Source organism: Uranotaenia lowii, chromosome 2 (assembly GCF_029784155.1).
Source record: "Uranotaenia lowii strain MFRU-FL chromosome 2, ASM2978415v1, whole genome shotgun sequence".
NCBI classification, from domain to species: Eukaryota; Metazoa; Arthropoda; class Insecta; order Diptera; family Culicidae; genus Uranotaenia; species Uranotaenia lowii.
Genome location: NC_073692.1, coordinates 292471052 through 292489759, shown reverse-complemented (window position 1 = coordinate 292489759; position 18708 = coordinate 292471052). Strand labels below are relative to the sequence as shown.

The window sequence follows — 18708 nt, the reverse complement described above, 5'->3', positions numbered from 1 at the left end:
AAGTTTTAATTTTTTGTACGCCCAAAATCGATTTTGAGAGATTGTTTAGAAATAAATATCAATAGTTTTAAACCCATTTATTTATAAGATTTAAAAGACAGTGATGCAAAATTTAAATTTCAAGTATGGAACATCGAGGTAAGTGGGGTTAGTGAATTTTTATTAAAACAAAACTGTGCTTTATTTTTTGCAAACTTACAGTTTACTTAAAATGTAGTAAAAGTCCAATAAATGGATTTTCAATGAAATTGAAGTAAATAGCATCACCGACAACCATCACAGAATTTTTGGGTAAAATGACAGGAAGTCAGCATTTCTTTTCGCAAAAACCCAGAAATTTTTTTTTCGGCAACCTTGCAACCACAGATCCACGCCATATTTAGCAGAGTGAGTAATAAAAAACGTTGTTATGTGATTGCTATATACATCTTTAGTTTTTTTCAGCAAATACTTTGTTTTGAAATTATTAAATTTTCCTGCTTACTTAAAACATTCAATAAATATTTAAAAGATACCATAAAACTTCTACGTTCATATTTAAATGAAATCGACTTGAAATGCACGAAGCAGAATAAAACCCCATTCATATTCGATGAACATTATTTTCACAAACACTGCATGATTCAACCGAATTCACCTATAACTCACTAAAACATTACGCGAATTCTTAAATGCCAACACGAGCTTTGTTTGCTGCCTTATTCACGTTTATCTAGTGATATTTTCATTGCAGCAAAAATCTATGTATATTTTCACATGGCATTCTTGATAAATGTTTCTTGAGTGTATAAAACTGTTTTATGCAGAAGTGTCCCATGTGATCTTTGGGTCATTTTTACTTTTTTCACTGGTAACTATCTAATTTGGTCTTAACTTTCAGATGAAAACTTTATTTCGTTCGGTTCTTATACATTTTTTTATAAAGGTCGCTGTCATCTTGTTGATGTTCTATGCATGAATAGCAAACTGACCAAATTCTTTGCAAAACGTGGATTTTTTGTTAATCACTCCTGAAACTAATTGTATCTGATTTTAGACCGTTTATTGAATATATTAAATGTTGTCTACTGACGTACATGAATGAAGAATTCTTCCCTTAAAAATACTATTTACATAAGCTTGAATATAAAATATAAATATGAAAATGTTTAATAATTTTGGAACACTTCATGAAATAAATAACATTTTAACCACGTGCATAAAATGATGATTAACCATGCTTTAAAAAAAGCAAGTAACTTTGTTTTGGTTTTTTTTTTAAGTGAATAATTAAAATTTTGGTTTTTTAAACTGATCATTCACCTGTAAGATATTTTTTTAAATTTTGCACAGTAGAATGATAAAAAATGGTTCCAAAGGAAATCATACTATTTCAAAATATTTGTGGTTCTAGTATTAAATATTTGGCAAAAAGGCTAAAGACATCACATGAAGTAATGACATTCAATCTTTTTATATGAGCACATTTTGTATATGAGCAGGGATCTTTTTTCTTAGCATATAGCAGTAGTGGATCGGTAAACTCTTCGAAAATTCTAAGAGTTAAAAGAGTGAAGGTCATATTGTAAAAGATAAAGATTGTATCACCTGTTGAAATTGATATTTTTTTTTAAATTTTCAGTCTAAATTTTCTCGCTTTTTCAATATTGTACAAGTTTGTTGAATGCAAGGTTAAGTCCAATTTGTTCCCATTTATTGACAATTTGGATTATTTTTAATACCACCAGTCACAATCAAACTAAGGCCGGTCCCAAAGGTGTATGGAAAATTAAGTTTAGGGACACGCTAAAATAGTCCTTCTGGCATCGGTGGCGTAAATTGCTGTTGAGCACAGTTATCGATTTCCAAATTCCCAACTGTTGTACGCCTTTGTTCCAAAATGGTTCATGCAAATTTGAAACAGGATTTTAAAAAATACAACGGATCGATTTGACGTTTGGGGTTCACGGTGAGAAAATTTTAGCCAACGATGATTATTTTTACACATGTTTGGGTAACATTGAGTGTGATAATTGTTTATTTTTGAGATAATATTTGAATGTTTTTTTTCGCTTCAACCAGCCTCTACTTAACATAAATAGAGAAAAGATGTTAATAAAAACCATTTCACGTATTAAAAATGCATGTCACACAATTCTTGACTTAGTACTAATAAATAAATAAATTGCTGTTTAGTCTACTCTAGTACTTTCGATTAAATTGAGGGGAAATCGTGGGTGGCAGTTGATTTCAATTTTAATAAATCACTAAAAGCGTTTTCGTTTATTTTCCACTGGCACGGGGGCTCACTTTTACCTCATAAACAAACATGTCCTGTACTCATAATTGATCGATTATATTCGTATTTTCGTAAATTTTGAAAAATAAACAAAAAGAAAACTTCAATAACTTTTTTCTCAGAAGTCAAAATTACTCGCAGTACTGGGGAAAGTTGATCGTTGAGTTAAAACCTTTATTTTTAAAATATTAATAATGTAGTTTGCCAAACAAATACATACATTTGTTTGATTTTCAAATAAAAATGATTTTTTGTTTAATTTAGCCTTTTTTCTCACTGTGTAGTAATTTTGGCTTTTAAGTTAATGAAATCCTGGTGGTTCTATCCTGACGGTTCTGTCAAAAACAATATTCTTAGAATGAATTTCAACATGTTAGATTGTGTGAAACTCAAACTTATGTATTTTTTCTAATAAAATTGTTTTTTTCTTCTCAAATGTTGAGGGTCTGGAATGAAAGTGTATCCGTTTTAAATATGCTATCACACCGGTGGAGAGTGCGTGTTTAAGCCGATTTTGATTTTGAAATTGTGCCAAAACTGGTATACCTGAAACCAATGTTTACGTCTGTACCGTTGCAAGTGCTCTAATAGATGAAAAAACACGATTTTTTTTTTCGCAATAAAATGTTTTATCACATATTCCTATTTCTAAAACAGTTTATTTGGTGTCAATAAAAAAAACTTTAAACCCGAATAAGATTGTTTAACTATGACGCATTAGGAAGTAAAAAGCGCCTATAATTCATTGATTAGAAGCTACGTATGGATAAAATGACGCACACATATTTATGTCAATAAGTACAGTGAACCTTTCGGGGGTGTTTACGAAAGAAAGTGGACTCCAATTTTTATGGTAAAAGTGAAGTTTATCAAAAAATCCAAAAACTCAGTTTGAAATGAGGGAGCTTAATCGGAATAGCGCACGCACGGCAATCAGTTTGAAATGTCGTAAAAAAGGTTATTTCAACAGATGTCTGAGAATTCGAAGACTTGCGCCTTTTCTGTAGAGCATTTGTAAATATTTTTTTTAAAATAGATTTTGTTAAATATTGCACAACTTTGATTGTGATCTTAAGTGTTATTTATAACTAAATTTACTCGAGTTTTCCATTGACTCCTGTACCATGTTTCTTAAAGCGTATATTGTTTTGTTTCCAGATTGCCCGGTTTTATTTGAGTTTGCCTGGATATTTATTTCAAAATTCGAGAACAGTCCGGCCGGTTGTTTGGATTTCACTAAAAAAAAGCCAAGATTTAGCTCAGATTTATTCACTGTATTAGGAAAATCAAACAAAAAACAAGTTAAGCGAAAACTTGGCTTATGTCTCAAAAACGAAATTATTCGAGCAAGTTCATAAAAAAAATCATAGAAGGATTTTTTGGAGCTTGAAATACGATTTAAAATCTGTCGATGAGTTTTGATAAAAAAAAATTTCACTTTTTTCTTGATTTGTTTTGGGAAATTTCTGCGTTTTCACAAAATTTGCTCGAATATTGCCCGGATTTTTGGTCGTCAATTTTGAAATCAAATGCTCGGTTTTTTTTCAGGTTTTTATATAAAATTGCCCGAATTTTTCTGGCCTGGAAACGTGCTGAAAAAATTCTGGCAACCTCAGTATATCGATTATAGACCAAATTTTTTTTTTTTAGCCGATAAACGTTATGAGTAGTAAAATGAATAGGCTACAAATCAGGCAAATGTTATAAATGTTTCCCCGGTTAACAAAAATGAGTCAGATATTAAAGGTATGTTTTGTTAATTTTTAAAAAAGTCTCTTAACTTATTGTGACCAATGTAAAAAATGCAGAGCGCATCGAGCCGTATTATAGTTTTCGTATCCCACTCACACTAAAGTGTGAGTCATCAGAAATGTCCTAATTTTAAACAACGTTGAAAAATCGCAAACAAGAATGCCAAATCGTGTCACATTCGGTAAAATTTTAATCATCCTCCAGAAGCCACATTTTATTCCAAACATTTTTTTTAGAAAGGGCTCGTATGAACATTATGATCTTTAATGTACAAGAATCTTTTTTACAATATATCTTAAAAATTCATATTATTTTCCAATTTTTCTAGCTCTTTCTTGCATTTATTCATGATTTTTTTTGCTGTATTATGATGACTATGGGCAATTTGTTTGGTTATTTCTTCGTAAAATGATTTTCTTTTCAAGAATTTAGGAAGTGAGCGGCAACTTCCTCTTTTTGGGTTTCTGGTCTTTTTTTCCATGAAGATTTCGCTTTATATTCAAATACCATTATTATTTTTAACACCTAACATTCTAAAATTATTCTATTATAACTAAATTATTAAAAAAAATTGTGAAAAATGGTTGATCCTACTCACAATTGAATCGTTTCTGTGTGCTTTTAGTAAAATCTTACTGTCTACTGTTCTGACCTGAATGTCTTACAAGGTTAAAGGGTCATTTATAAACATTAGATATTATTTTTACTGTTTACTTTTTTCTATATTTTCCCCTTTTTCTACTTTTTGTTTACAATGTAAAATTGGACAACTTAGTATATAAACTTTATTAGCGTTGATTTTTTGTTGATTACACTAATTGCTTTTTTAGATTTTCATAGTTATAACTAGTCACTATTGTTCGTTTTTCTATCGCATTTTTGGCGGTATAAGATTTGAAATGGGTACCAAACGGAAGGTGTTTTTATGGTAACTCATTTTGTGCCTTTCGTTTCATGATATTCTTCCTGTAGTTATGAGATTTAAGACAGTTAACGATAGCTGTGTAAAGTGTATTGTAGCTGTGACACATTTCAAAGAACTTAAGAGTGTGGTAGTTGAAAAAACTAAAATAAATGCTACAGAACTAAAAAGAAGAAGAAGATGATGCTCAAACTAAACTAATAGCAAAGTTTTGAGTTCAAGAGTTGTTCAAATTAAAAAAACTAATTTGTCGATACAAGCCAATACACCGTGTTTAGTGCTTAAAGTATTACACATTCAAATAAGAAATTATTTTTCTCATTTTTTTTCTTCCTTTGATTGTAAAATTGCACGCTTTACAACAACACCTGTAATTCAACAAATTAAAATTAAACAGAAATATGATGAATCAAGGTTTGTAAATTAATCACCAAAAATTCACACATAAAAAGTAAAGTGTTAAACCAAAAAAAATAAGTGACCCACGATCATCGGTTGCGCAACGGAATCCAAAATGCGAGCAAATAAGATCGGCCCAAGCGCAGGCGTGGAGGTGCGAAAAGACAAAACAAGCTTAGCCAAACGAGAAAAAGCCATTAAAATTTCTCCGATTTGGCAATTAATCGTGCTCATCCGCAGAGGAACATTATGATGCGAACTGATGGAAGTTTCCGGTTGAAGGGTTTTAGTGCCAAACGTGGGTGTTTGACTGAATCTATATCTTTTTTGGCACAGTTCTGTTATTGAAAAATGCTCTTTAGGAGTTAAACTAAGTTTGAGTCATTCTAACCTTTTCAATTATTTCTCTCAACATCAGTACAAATGTGTTAATTGCTTTCCAAAGAAATAGAACCCATTTGTTGTTCTTCAAAGCTGAATTCAAGCCTTTTTTGCTTACACCAAAACTTTGACGTAAACTGACAGATCATCAAAGACTTCAATTTCTCCCATCTCAGTCAGACTGGAAACTAAGCAAAGTAGCAATGATTTTCTTCAAACGTTTTTTGTTGTTGAGTACTACCTATTACAACATCCGAAAATTACTCGAACACGACGAGATAGATTTAGTTGGTTCAACCAACAGCTCTTTTCCGAATGATCAACCAAGAGACATCCGAAAGTTGGAGGAGGCTGAGTGAGGTAAGTAAAAAGCCGCCTATAGTAGAAGATGACCAACCATTTGCCGGCAAGCATCTTAGTTAGTCGCGCGTTGGTCAGACAAATCGACTCGAGAAAACAACTTTCACTCTAGGTGAGCAGGAGATAATTTTTAACATTACGAGAGATGAGCAGCCCGCGACCAGCAAGAGCAAGTGGCTAATTTTCCGGCCGAAGATTGTCGTTGAAGACCGAAAATTTGTTTTATGTAACTGAAAGGTTAGCTGAAAATGATTTTCTTCTAACCACTGTTGTGAGAAAGCGAAAAAAAGTGTTTTAAAATACTCGATACGCAAAAAGCATAACATGATTATAATTTTAATGGCATGTGCGGCGGAATGAAAACTAGAGAGAATTTATTTTATAGAAATTTGAAAGAAAGGTACATATAACAACATATAACAAAAAGAATAACATAAGCTAAGAGGCACAAAAGTGTTTTATGTTTGGTGATATATTCAAGTGATTTTTCTATACGAAAGCTTGATTGGAATTTGAAATTTGAAAGCCGTTTTAAGCCAGTTCCGTTAAAACAGGATAAGTAGAATCTAATAAATTGATCTATCTTGCTGTTATTTGAGGCTCTACTGACAGCGGATTTCAGATAAGTTTCGCTTCCGAAATTCGATATCCTTTACGGTGCAACCGGTTATATTTATTTTTTATTAAAAGGAAAAAAAACATCAACCGAATACATGACTATGATCAGTTTGACTACCGAAAACAAGCATATTTCTTGCAAATTATTTGATTTGCGAGAATTAGTGTATTGAAGAATACTGAAAAGAAATCGGAGCAAAAACATCACCAAAAGCAAGACAGTGTTCTTAGAGCTATGCTAACGATGACACCGAAAGCATTATGCAAAACACCTAAACTAGAGGTGGTCAGCGTTTTTTTTTTTCGGCAAAAACTGGAAAATCTCTGCCAAGAATGTTAATGTGTGGCAAGTGCTTTTCTCATTGGGAGGAGGAAAAAAGAACCAGAAACTGGTTGCTGAAGACCAACCGACTGAAACATACGAGCACAAAAACCAACATCGAAACTGAAAATGGCGACATCGATTAGCATAATTTTTGGCTTAGTGCAAATATTGACGCGAATTTGAACAATGGGACAAAGAGAAGGTACCAAGATGGCTTTTCTGACAAAAACATTCACAATAAATATAACAAAACTATCGGCTAGCTTATTTTTTAGACGAAAAAAATGATCAAACATTTTCAATTTTTTTTATAAAACGAAAATCCTAGTAAAACCTTTTTCTAGCAAACAGGGAACACTATGTAACTTTGATCTAGGAAAACAAACAACGAAACTCTTCTCAAGTATTTTAAGTTTAGATTTTTTTTAAATCAATCATTCGAATGACCGAGCAGCTATAGTTTACAATAATTTATTGAAACTGAATTCAGGTGAGTGTAAGCAGAAACCAGAAAATTGTTGGAACTTTGAGAAATTTAGAATATATCAAATTTAAATAGTTATAGCAAAATGAAACTGATAACACAGATCTACACAATTCAGTTGGTTGGCTCTAGCTTGGCTCTTGAATATAGGAAAAATCATTAAAACAATTCATACCACTTACGCATCTGAGAATATAGACATCTTTTCGTTTATTTTATCTCATTATCGATAACATTTTTTGAGGAACCCTCAATCCAAAGGAATCTAAGATATTTTTAAAGCATAAGTCGAAGCATTTGAAAATTTTCACAACGTTTTTCAATAAATTGAATACTTTATAATCAAGAACTCAAAAACGTCCATCAAAATTTATTGTTATATATTTTTTTATTTATTCAATTTGATTTGATAACATTCTCGAGACTAGAATGTACGTATAAAGAATTGAGTCCTTAATTGAATTAATTCAATTGCGAACAACTTAAGAACGTGAAAACGTCATTGGTGAGGTAACCAACTAATTATTGGATAACAACACTCAAATTTCGTTTAAGTTCCCGGGTTCCAAAACATTTTTGTTAAATTTTCTAGTTTAATGAGAAAATGTAAAGTGTTTTATTCATAGTTAATAAAAATTCGGGAACAGTAACTTTTTTTACATAGATCATACAGCATTTTCACTGCTTTATATTCAATTCAAAACACAACCTTATTTAAAGCCCTCAGTGTTTAGAATCTGCATCCAGAATTTCCCTTGAAACTCAAAAAGCAACTTTTTTATAAAGAATTCATTATAATTTAAAAAAAAATGCTTAGTTAAAAGGAAGGCTTGCCAGATTCTTTCAGAAAAAAGATGGACATTTCACAACAAAAAGTAGGACACAATCGAAAAAGGCCGGACATTTAAGAAATTATTAGATACTAAGGTTTTTTTCTCAAACCGGATAGATTTTGTTAATTTTTTCTTACATGACTTCTATTCACACGGTTTTTTGCCATACAGGTACACGGTTATTTTCCACGGTTCTCACATTAACACGTTATTTCAGATATGTTTCAAGTCCTACACGTAAACGGCAGATTTGATCGCGTAAAAAACCTTTGTGTAGTAAGAAATATATTTTAAATTTGTTTTTAAAATTTTAAAACTCAGGAAAACTCACATCATTGTATACTTTGGAAAATGGAATAAAAAAAAAGTGGAGTATGATAAAAGACCATTTCACTAAGATTCTGTCGAAAAATTAAGATCTATAATCATTTGGAAGCAACTTAAACAACATTTTCTTCATACCAAAGTTGTTTACATTGCAGTGATTGAAAGTGCTCCAAGAAAGCTTCACTGAATCAGAATTTTACTGTAACTTTATGGTAATTCAGCATGGTCTTGTGTGACCTCTAAAAAATAAACGCTTATTTTGAGAAAAAGGACGTATTCGAAAATTTGTTTTGTGTTGTGTCTTTTATTTTGAGAAAAAAAAGACGTTTAGAAAGTTTTTTTGTGTTGAACAAATGAATTTAAATTGAGGCTAAAGTTAGATCTTTTCCAGTATAGGTCAGTGAACTTTGTAAAAGTTATCCATGAGAAAAACCGGAATAATTTGAGGGAAAACCGGAACGGCGGGCCACTCAACAAAAAAGCGGAAGATGACCCAGTTGACAACCCTATTATAAGAGGATTTGAAAGTAGTCTATGTTTCTTGATGAGATTTAAATTGGGATTTTCATACTTAACGATTTTTGAAATATTCCACTATTATCAAAAAACGTGCTTATTTTGGATTTGAAAATCTTAGTTCAAATTGAACTGAAAAAAGATTTCTATTTCCCGTTTATGATGATGTGCTCGTATTCAGTTTTATCAATAAGAATTTATGATCATTGAAAATCAAACATCTGTTCGAATTACGATTCGGAATTCAGGATTAGATTTCAGATTCAGGTTAATGATTACGACTCCAGATACAGGTTAAGATTACAGGACAAGATACAGATTAAGATTCAATTTCAAGGTTTTCGATTCCCATTCAAGACTAAGATTTTAAATCCCTTTTCCGATTCGGATATCTGATTTCAGATTCAAGTTTCCTGTTGAAATCGCACAAATTATGTGTTCTGAGTTAATTATATTTGAGGAGGTCAGAATCGTGCCCAAATGATAGTTTCAAGAAAACTTTTTTCAATATTGTTAACGGTGCTTCACTTTTTTATAATTTTTTTTTTCAATTTCAGCTGTTTTAGTTCATTCCCAAGAATGATAAAATTTCAAAAAAATCCGAATCTTTTCACCAGATGTAGATTAAGATAAGTAGATTAGAAAACTAAACTCAAAATTGTCGATTTTGGCACTTACACTGCAACTTTTTTGCAAGGAATATAATATTAGATGCTATCAGTAAAACATTCATTTTACTTCTCCGAAATTTAAACAAAAAACTTTCAATAATCAAAATTGAATCCAGTTCAGCTAACTACAAATTTAAACTTTTCATCCTTTCAGTTTGAAATCGTCAATCAAGTTTTTCGAAGAAAAAAACTAGATAACGACTAGCCACGATGGTAAAAATCTCTGTAAATAAAGTAAAAAGGAATTTTATGAAAGAATATTACTCGTTGGGTTGAAAAATTGTTTACAGAATTTTATAACGTGCTGTTAAGAGTTGGTCTAGCTAGATTGTTCGAACGATTTTAACGAGCTCGACTTTTCACGTCGCAAATTCAATATCAAAACTGAAGCTTTTTATCCTCCCCATTAAGGTAAGGTTGCCAGAATTTTATCAGCACGTATTCGGGCCGGACAAATCCGGACTATTCCATACCAAAATCATGCCAAAATCCGGGAATTTGATTTGAAAACTGTTGACCAAAAATCGTTGAAATTTCAGAGCAAATTTAGTCTAAACCCAGAAATTACTCAACATAAATTAAGCAAAAAATTGAAAAAAAAATTTTTTTTCATAAAAACTCAACAGCATATTTTTAATCTTATATTAGGCTTCCAAAAATTCGTCCATGAATACTTTTATCAAACGAGCTGGAAAAATTTCGTTTTGAAGGCATAAATAATAAATTTTAACAACACAGCTTGTTTTTTGTTTGTTTGATTTAGCAAATCAAATGAATAAATCCGGGTAAAATCCAGGCCTGTATCAACGAAATCCGGGCCAAGACCAGTTTTTATTCTATATGAATATTTTTAGCTGAATCACCAATAATTACCATGGATTGAAATTATTTGTTAACGTTGGTGATAAAAACATTAATTATAGTTAAAATAAATTTTCCTCTGTACATATCTATTTGAAATAAGAGGCTTTTTAAGAGCAATTAAATTTCAAAACTGTTTAACGAAAAGCACTTGGACTGATCAATCTTCACCTGAATTTTGTATCCCAGTTTTTCGACTATTTTTTTAATTGCAATCCGTTATTGTTCTTAAAAAAAAGTTCTCCAAAATCCAAAAATCCATATACATATAATATACTCAAAGGAATTTGGCCGTTGTTTCTTTTTGTCGACCAATATGTAACTTTCAAAGCCTTCATTTAAGTAAATGTGTGACTTTTTTTTGCTTGGGATAGATTCTGACAGTTGTTTTTTTTATTTCAACAATGATTATTGATCAAACTTTTTCTATCAAAGTCTATATTTTGAGTTCTTTCTTGGTTGACAAACAAATTTCGACAAATATTTTTTTAAGAAATATATAACATGCTTGTTTCAATGTTTAGAATGCTCAAAAATCTCTCGAAAAATATAAGTAGTTAAACAACTTGGTACAGTTATGGTTTAATTTTCATTTCTTTTTATATTTATGTATTATGGAACTCAATTTAGATTTTATAATATTTCCAAAAGCTGGAAAGAAAAGCATTTAAGTCTAATGGGGATATCTCAATTTTAAAAATAAAATCGTCTTTTACTGGACCTAAATATTAAAAAATTAATAAGAACTGCTGTCATAATCTTAATTCAGGACCGTAGGATGAACCTCCTCATGGGGAAGGAGGGGTTGGTTGTTGACAAAAATTTTCCTATAACTTTTTTGCTTAAAAACGCATATATAAAGATTTGTAAAAAAAAGTAATACTAAGAGTTTTTCATTATTCGGGTTTAATTTCATTTAAAATCATAACTTTCAAAAATAAGTTCTTAAAAGTGTTCAGCTTTTTTGAAGCTTCTAAATATAAATGAGGGATCTTGAAGGCTTCATTTGAACGAAAAACTTGTTTGGTGTTCAAATCAGATTTATATTTAACTATTATAAATTCAATAGTTTTGTTCAAATCCTTGTTTTTAAGTAGGTATTAACAATATAAATTAGGTTGAACAACAACAAAAGTTTATTTGCAGCTGAATTTTCCGGAACCTGAATATTAAGTACCTACTATTTATTTAATCAACAATATCATTAAAAATTTATTTTATCATTACAATCCTGTAAAAAAATTTAAATTACAATTGAGATTTTTCAAAAACCGCAATTCTGCATTTGGAAGCTGAATAAAAATTCGGAATTCCTAAGTGAAATCGTCTTCAGACAACAAAAATTCACAATAATTATTCATTATTATGAATAAATCTTCAACCAGAAATTTCTCGTTTCAATTTTGAATCTTTGATTTTCTATACGGATTTTTTCAATTATTTACTTGTAATCCAACTAGTGAATCTGAATGACAGTTCCGAATGATAAAACTCTGGTATTTCAGTTCTGGATCACCATTTTGGATTTTTTTAGGTTTCATTTCTGCATAAAAATTATGAGTAAAAATTTTAAAGCCAAATCTTATAAATGGTTTGTTATTTTCAATATTTTCTTTAGATACTCCGGAATGAAAAGTTTCGAACATGGAACATGAATATTATTTAGTTTTAAATGAAAACCAAGATTTGAATCAGATACCAATGATGAACCGAACTGAAAATCAAGAATAATAAACTGGATACAGATTCCACAATCCCGTCACAGGGAACAAATTAAGATTTATATTTAAAAAAAAAATGGAACCAGAACATCGAAAATTATTCAAACCTAAGCTCATCAGATAATTTCCCGCACTTATCCGGGCAGGGCACACCCAAGCTATAATATCTAAAAACCTTGCAATATCCGGGCATTCGATTTCACAGTTTACAACCGAAAATCTGGGCAATATCCAAGCAAATTTAGAATTTCTTCAATTAAAACGAAGAAGAAAAAAAACTCGAAAAGTTGATCTTTTTATCGGAACCCATCAGCCAGTTTATTCGGATAAAATTTGTTAAAAAAATGTTTTGGACGCAAAACACAAAACTGGTATGAGGCAATTTAAATTTTGCTTTGATTTTTCAAGTAAGATAAAAACATTTGGGCAAAATCTGGCCTACGGACAACCTTTGTGAGTCTAATCTTATTGAAAATTCGTTATTCGAGACTAAGGACTGTATCCAAAATTCATACATCTATTTCTTTTGTGAATTACTTTTGATATCGTTTAACGAGTACAGTCGTTAAATATCTATCATCAAATGTGAAAAGGTTTGAAAACCTGAAGTAGAATTGTGGACCTGGTAAAAGATTAAGAGGTTTTGGCATTAGATCTGAGCCGAGATTGTTACTCTTGATTCATTTTAGCCGTTCATCAAAATTGGTATAAGAATTTAAAATTTTGATTTTTGAGAAGAATATTTTGCCTGAAATATTTTCGACCCTCATGGAGGGGATTTAAACCCCAAATAACCCCTTCGTTCCTACGGGTATGTCTTATGTTATACTGCATAGCAACACTTTTCAAATTTACTGTTGTTTTTTTTTTAATTTTGAACCTTTTCACGAAAACAGCGTGGAAAGTGAAATAAACTCCTTTTCCGGTACAAAAGTTTGAAAAGTTTATCTGATCGGGAAAACTATGTTGGGATTATGAAAAATCTTGATCAACAATATTTGTCCTCGAACAAAAATCAGATCCAATTTTCAGCAGTTCATTCGATTTCTCATGAAATCTTTATAAGTGCTCGTTGTCGAGAAACATTTTTAAACTGATTCTAAGTCTGAACTCAATTGGATTTTTGAGGCCTAAATTGTGAAAATCTAAAAACTCAGGATAAAACTTTTTCTTTTCATTTTTTAATTCGCCTGGAAATTTTTTAGATTTCAGTGAATAATGTATTGAAGGTATAAAACCTTCATACTGTCCCAAACGATGAAAAATTCAATATTTCTCCATATTTCAAGGTTCAAGCAAATGCCAGAGAATGTACAAACTAAAGTTTTGTGTTAATAGATGATCACCGCTGGATTATGATTTACACTAAAGTTTTTAATTTTAAGTAGGGGAGAATGACGATACTTGGTCCCTGGGGATACTTTATTCCTCAGCCATATCTCGGAACTGAAACGTTTTCCATAGATCAAATTTTTTTCTAAGTTATATCACATTGTTTGAAAAATCTAACATTATGTGACTTAAAGATCGTTTTTATCACTTTAAAATGTTTAACATACGAAAAAAAATATAATACCTAAAAGTATTTCTCCAAAATGCCAATCGTTGAAGTAAAATATGCACTTCTCAATGCCATATTTTTAAAACAACAGTAAACTCTCAATTATTTCAAGAAAAAGCTTTCCAAAATGTATTTTATAGGTTAATTGATCCTCTAAATGAATCTAAATAAATTTTCCTCTGAATGAATCGTGAACATTCTGTTGAAAAAGAGTCAAAATACTGTAGGATGAAGATATTTCATTCCTTCGCTACACCTCGAAACAGGAATGTCTTACAAATATCAAATATCAAATAGAACATAACAACAAACCTGTTATGTAAAAAAAATGAAATTTGCATTGCACTTTGCTTGAAAAACCTTACGAAATGTGAGTTGAAGATCTTTTTTTATCACTATAAAATGTTTGCCACACGAAAAAATAATTATAAAAATATTTATTGCAATATGTCAATCGTAAGAGTATAACATGAACTTCAGAATGCCTTATTTTCAAAACAATTGTAAGCTCTCAATTTTTTAAAGAAAAGGTTTTCCAAATTGTATGTTATGGGTTTAATTGATCCCTAGAGTTCAGAAAGATATATTTTTCTTCTAAATGAATCGTGATCATACGATGTCACGAAAAAACTAAAATTTCTCCATTAACTGATGTTTATCAAGTAATAATCTGTTAAAAAGGACTCAAAATACTGCATTTTTCTTAAAACTAGAAAATTTCCCCTTAAAGTATGCAATGACTATAGGATAGTAGACAAACCTTTAAAGTTCTCTTTGTCTGATACTAAAACTGTGAAATGAGAACTCATATTTGTTCAAAAGTGGTGAACGGACCTTTTATCTTTGGATTTTGCTAGATTTTCCCAAAGCTTAGGGTACCCATGATTAAAGAATCAAGTCTTCTTTTATAAAGGATCAAGTCTCCTTTAACTTTCAAAATATCACAATTTTTAAAATCCTTCCAAACCGTTTCTAGTTCATCTACATGTATCGATCTAATTTTTGCAGCATATAAACTTGAAGTTACACGCTGTCAGAAAATGTAAAAGACAGCGAACTGTTAAAAAATTTTAGAAAAAGATAGAATGAAGATAAGAAAAAGGAATCAAGTATAACCATTCTCCCCTAAAAATCATCTATTTTTTTTGAAACATTTGTTAATTGTCTATCCTATTAGTGTAGTATTTTGTTCATGTAATTATAATTTCGCCGGGCTACGAACAACCAAACTGAGCAACATTAGAAAGTTTTTAAAGTTCAAATGTTAAAATTCATGTAATTTTGATGTGAGTCCGAAAAACCGAATATAACTCATGGAGATGGTTTTCTTCGATTGTAAACTACTTGTTCCTACTGGTTGATGAGGTTTACAGATAACTTCTTGTTTAAGTTGAAAACATTATTACAATAAACTCAAGGGTCTCGAACAAATGCAGATGGCGCGTTCAGTTTGCTGAGGTCAAATCCCGACAATCTCAAAGGAAAAACTTTGAAAGACTTCAACGATAGAGCTGACAACGAAACTGAACAGCGACTACAAGTGCAGAGAGAAAGATAACTTCATGTACATTTATGATTTTCAAGCAGTCATCAATCTGTTTGTTGAGTATCCATTTTTTCAAGAAGTATTTACTATTCACTTGTTGCTGACAAAATACAATCCTCTATGTAAGCCCATGAATCGAAAATAAAACTATCACTTACTTGATCGTTTTTAACACCAAAGAACGATTCTCATTGATCTGTCTGAGCTAGGAAGATGAATAGAATCCGTTGTACCGCACACAAGAAACTGCTCTACGGCGATGATTGCCCTCTTGATCAAACACTCGATCAGATCGATCTCAGCAACAGAAAAAACCCTCTCAAATACTCTCGCTTGGTTTTTATCCAGCCATTGACACAAACCTTATTTCAAGAGCCTTCTCGATAAAAAAAAAACCAATCAACACTTCAATTTTTTCGGCTTTAATAAAAAAAAAAGATCTCACTTAAGAATCAAATTCTTCTGTCACAGGCAACCTCAACAACACAAAATTCTATCACTTGAACACAAATTCTCAATTCAAAGGAAAAAAAAACAACACTCTCAAAGGCGCACGTTTTAAGATTCACGTTCCGCGCGTTCGGAAACAGAAATACTTTTATCTAATTTTAACACTAATTAAAAGCTTCTCAGCAATTTTGTTGATGCTGTTGTTGTTGTTGTTTCAAACGCTCGTGTGAGTGAGTTAGTTTTCCGGCACTTGTTGTTCGTGGGCACCGATCGTTTAAAGTTGCGCATCGAGTGCGTAATTTCGCGTCTCCACGATTATTCCGTTTTTATTTTCCGATTTTTTTTTTATTTCGGGGGGATTATATTTCATTCAATCGCCGTGGCCGTGGCCAATTATCATTCGGTCAGGGGTCTGTCTGTCCGCACACGTCTGAGGAAGAAATTTTCTTTCTCCGGCCTTCGGTTTGGGTTTTTTTTCTTTTGGTTGGAATTTAACTTTGGATGGAGTAATCTCCACAAAACAGTGTGTTGAGTTAAGCTGAGCCGAACAGCCGAGTTACATAAAGTTTGGTGGCGGCAATTTGACGAGATTCAAACGAGATAGAGACGAAGAAAATATCACAGCTACACGAAGATGCGAACAAAGAAGACGACGAAAGGAAGTTGTTTTAAAGGTGTAGAAGAAAAATCGCAGCGCGACGACTCGTTCCGGAGATTTCCGATCTTGTTTCGTTTTTTTTTCTTTCGTTTTTAATTTTTTAGTTGCGCGCACCGTTTAATTGATTCACTTCTTCGCTCGGTTCCTTTCTGGTTATTCATTGCTTCTTTCTTTCAGTTTGTCTAATTTTTTTAACGGAATGGTGGCTACTTAGCCGCAAATTCACTTTTGTTTTCTTTCACCGCGTTAAGTAACTTTTGCCGTGCGCTTTGTTTTACTTTTTCGGTGCGTCTAGGCGTTAACGTTTGGTAGTTTCCGTTTTTAGCTTGAACTTGATTCGGTGATTTTTGAGGGCAGTTTTGGTCTAGTGCGTGTAAAATCTACGAAACTCGATTTGCATCTGATAAGATGACTGCACCGCAGCTTTCAAATGCTGTATATTTTTAGTCCAAGCTAAGAAAAAAAGAGTCGGATGGAAATAGCTGGAACTGCAAAAAAAAACTTCTACTACCGAGTTTGTAACTTGTTTCACAAACTGCCACAACTCTCAGCTGGTTTCACTGCACTTTACTCTAGGTACGGGCAAGACTTGCCTCAAGAAGCAGCAGCAAAAAAACGACTCACTCAGACAGCTAAGGCGGAAAGTCCGTTCATAGCACACGACTTAGCTGGACTTGAACACTTGGCCAGCAACGACTCTTATACCATGCAACGTATACCTTCATATGCTCGCCTTATGAATTATTTTATTTTGCCTTCATTGGTCGCGAGGAGAAAAAAAAAGTGCTCAACTTCACTTTTAATTGTACGAAATGCGCGCACTCGCACAAAACGAGCTCCAAAAGGTGCCCCTCGTGGCGATCCTCGGGTGATCGTTCAAAGCAATCGAATCGAAAACCCAAACGGCAAAACACTCTGGACTTTACAACACTACAATAACCAATAACAGATTGAAAAGGGGAAAAGATTCACTTTCTTTTCGAACCATGCACAACTTCAAATCGCTTCACTTGCCACTGACTCCAGAATCAGAAATAGTGGCTCCACACAAGTCACACACAGAATCGATTAGCCGAACACTCTAGAGAGTCAGAACTCCAAACACTCCCGATCACCAACCGGAGAGCACTACGAGATAGATAGAACACCCAACGGACTGACTCCCTAAGACGGAAAAACAACGAGCTTATCGGTGAGACGGTTAAACGTTAACTAATCCATGAAAATCTGAGCCCGAATGGAGGCACCCCACCGACAAACGACGACGGTTATGGCGACGTTACCGAATGCGTCGAAACTTTTGAGACGGTGAATACGGCGTCGTAGGCACCCAAAAATCCGCGAAAGCTCTCAACCCGCGATCGACGACTACCTTCTGACTACTAAAACTTAACCCAACAACGTGCAACCAGTTCGGTAGTAGTTCTTAGGCGTCTCGACGCTTCAAAAGCTCGCCACTTTTTCGGGTCGTGCGCAAGCTCGTGAAGTCACTACTCACTGATCACGCGCATGCTCTCCTCGATGGCGATGTGACAAGTGACTCCCGGATGTTGTGAATGAAACTGAAAGGAAAAGCTTCCGCGCCTGGCTAGCTAGCACGGTATGAATGAAGTTGGTCGCGTCGATCGTTGGAGTCGTTTGTTGGACGAGTGGAAATTCGAGAGAGTAGGAGAGAACTTAAGGTTAAGCCTGAGGTGAGACGGCTTCAAGGGAAAGCTTTATGTCGTGCGACGACGACGTTGTGTTGCATTTGGTTCTTAGCAATGGTCGTGATCGTGATTGTGAAGTTCTCTTATCAGAGCTTTCAACGGAATGTTAGTTAATTTGGAAAATTATCGTTGTAATTTAAGAAGAATACCATGAATAATAAATTCATCATTAGTTTTTCATTTTACTAAGAAATCAATAAAAAATCAAAATCAAAATTTAATGAATTGCCTACAAACGAAACGGCAGCTTTAGGAACAGATAAATATTCAACCGCTTAGAGATCTCCCACTAGATCACTGGGTGGTTAAACTCGGGTTGGAAGCTATGGTTCGTAG

At 32.5% G+C, this 18708-nt stretch overlaps 1 protein-coding gene across 4 annotated transcripts in view; it reads right to left on the bottom strand.

Moving 5' to 3' along the window:
* Positions 1 to 17913, bottom strand: part of LOC129748797 (A disintegrin and metalloproteinase with thrombospondin motifs like) — a 633996-nt gene extending 616083 nt beyond the window's left edge. For 3 of the 4 annotated variants that reach the window (XM_055743550.1, XM_055743551.1, XM_055743552.1), the window contains exon 1: positions 15714 to 17884. The gene's annotated coding sequence lies outside the window, so the exon portion shown is untranslated. Of the gene's footprint in view, positions 1 to 15713 lie in introns of all 4 variants that reach the window. The other variant, XM_055743549.1, reaches the window with a different exon arrangement.
* Positions 17914 to 18708: the final 795 nt, after the last annotated feature.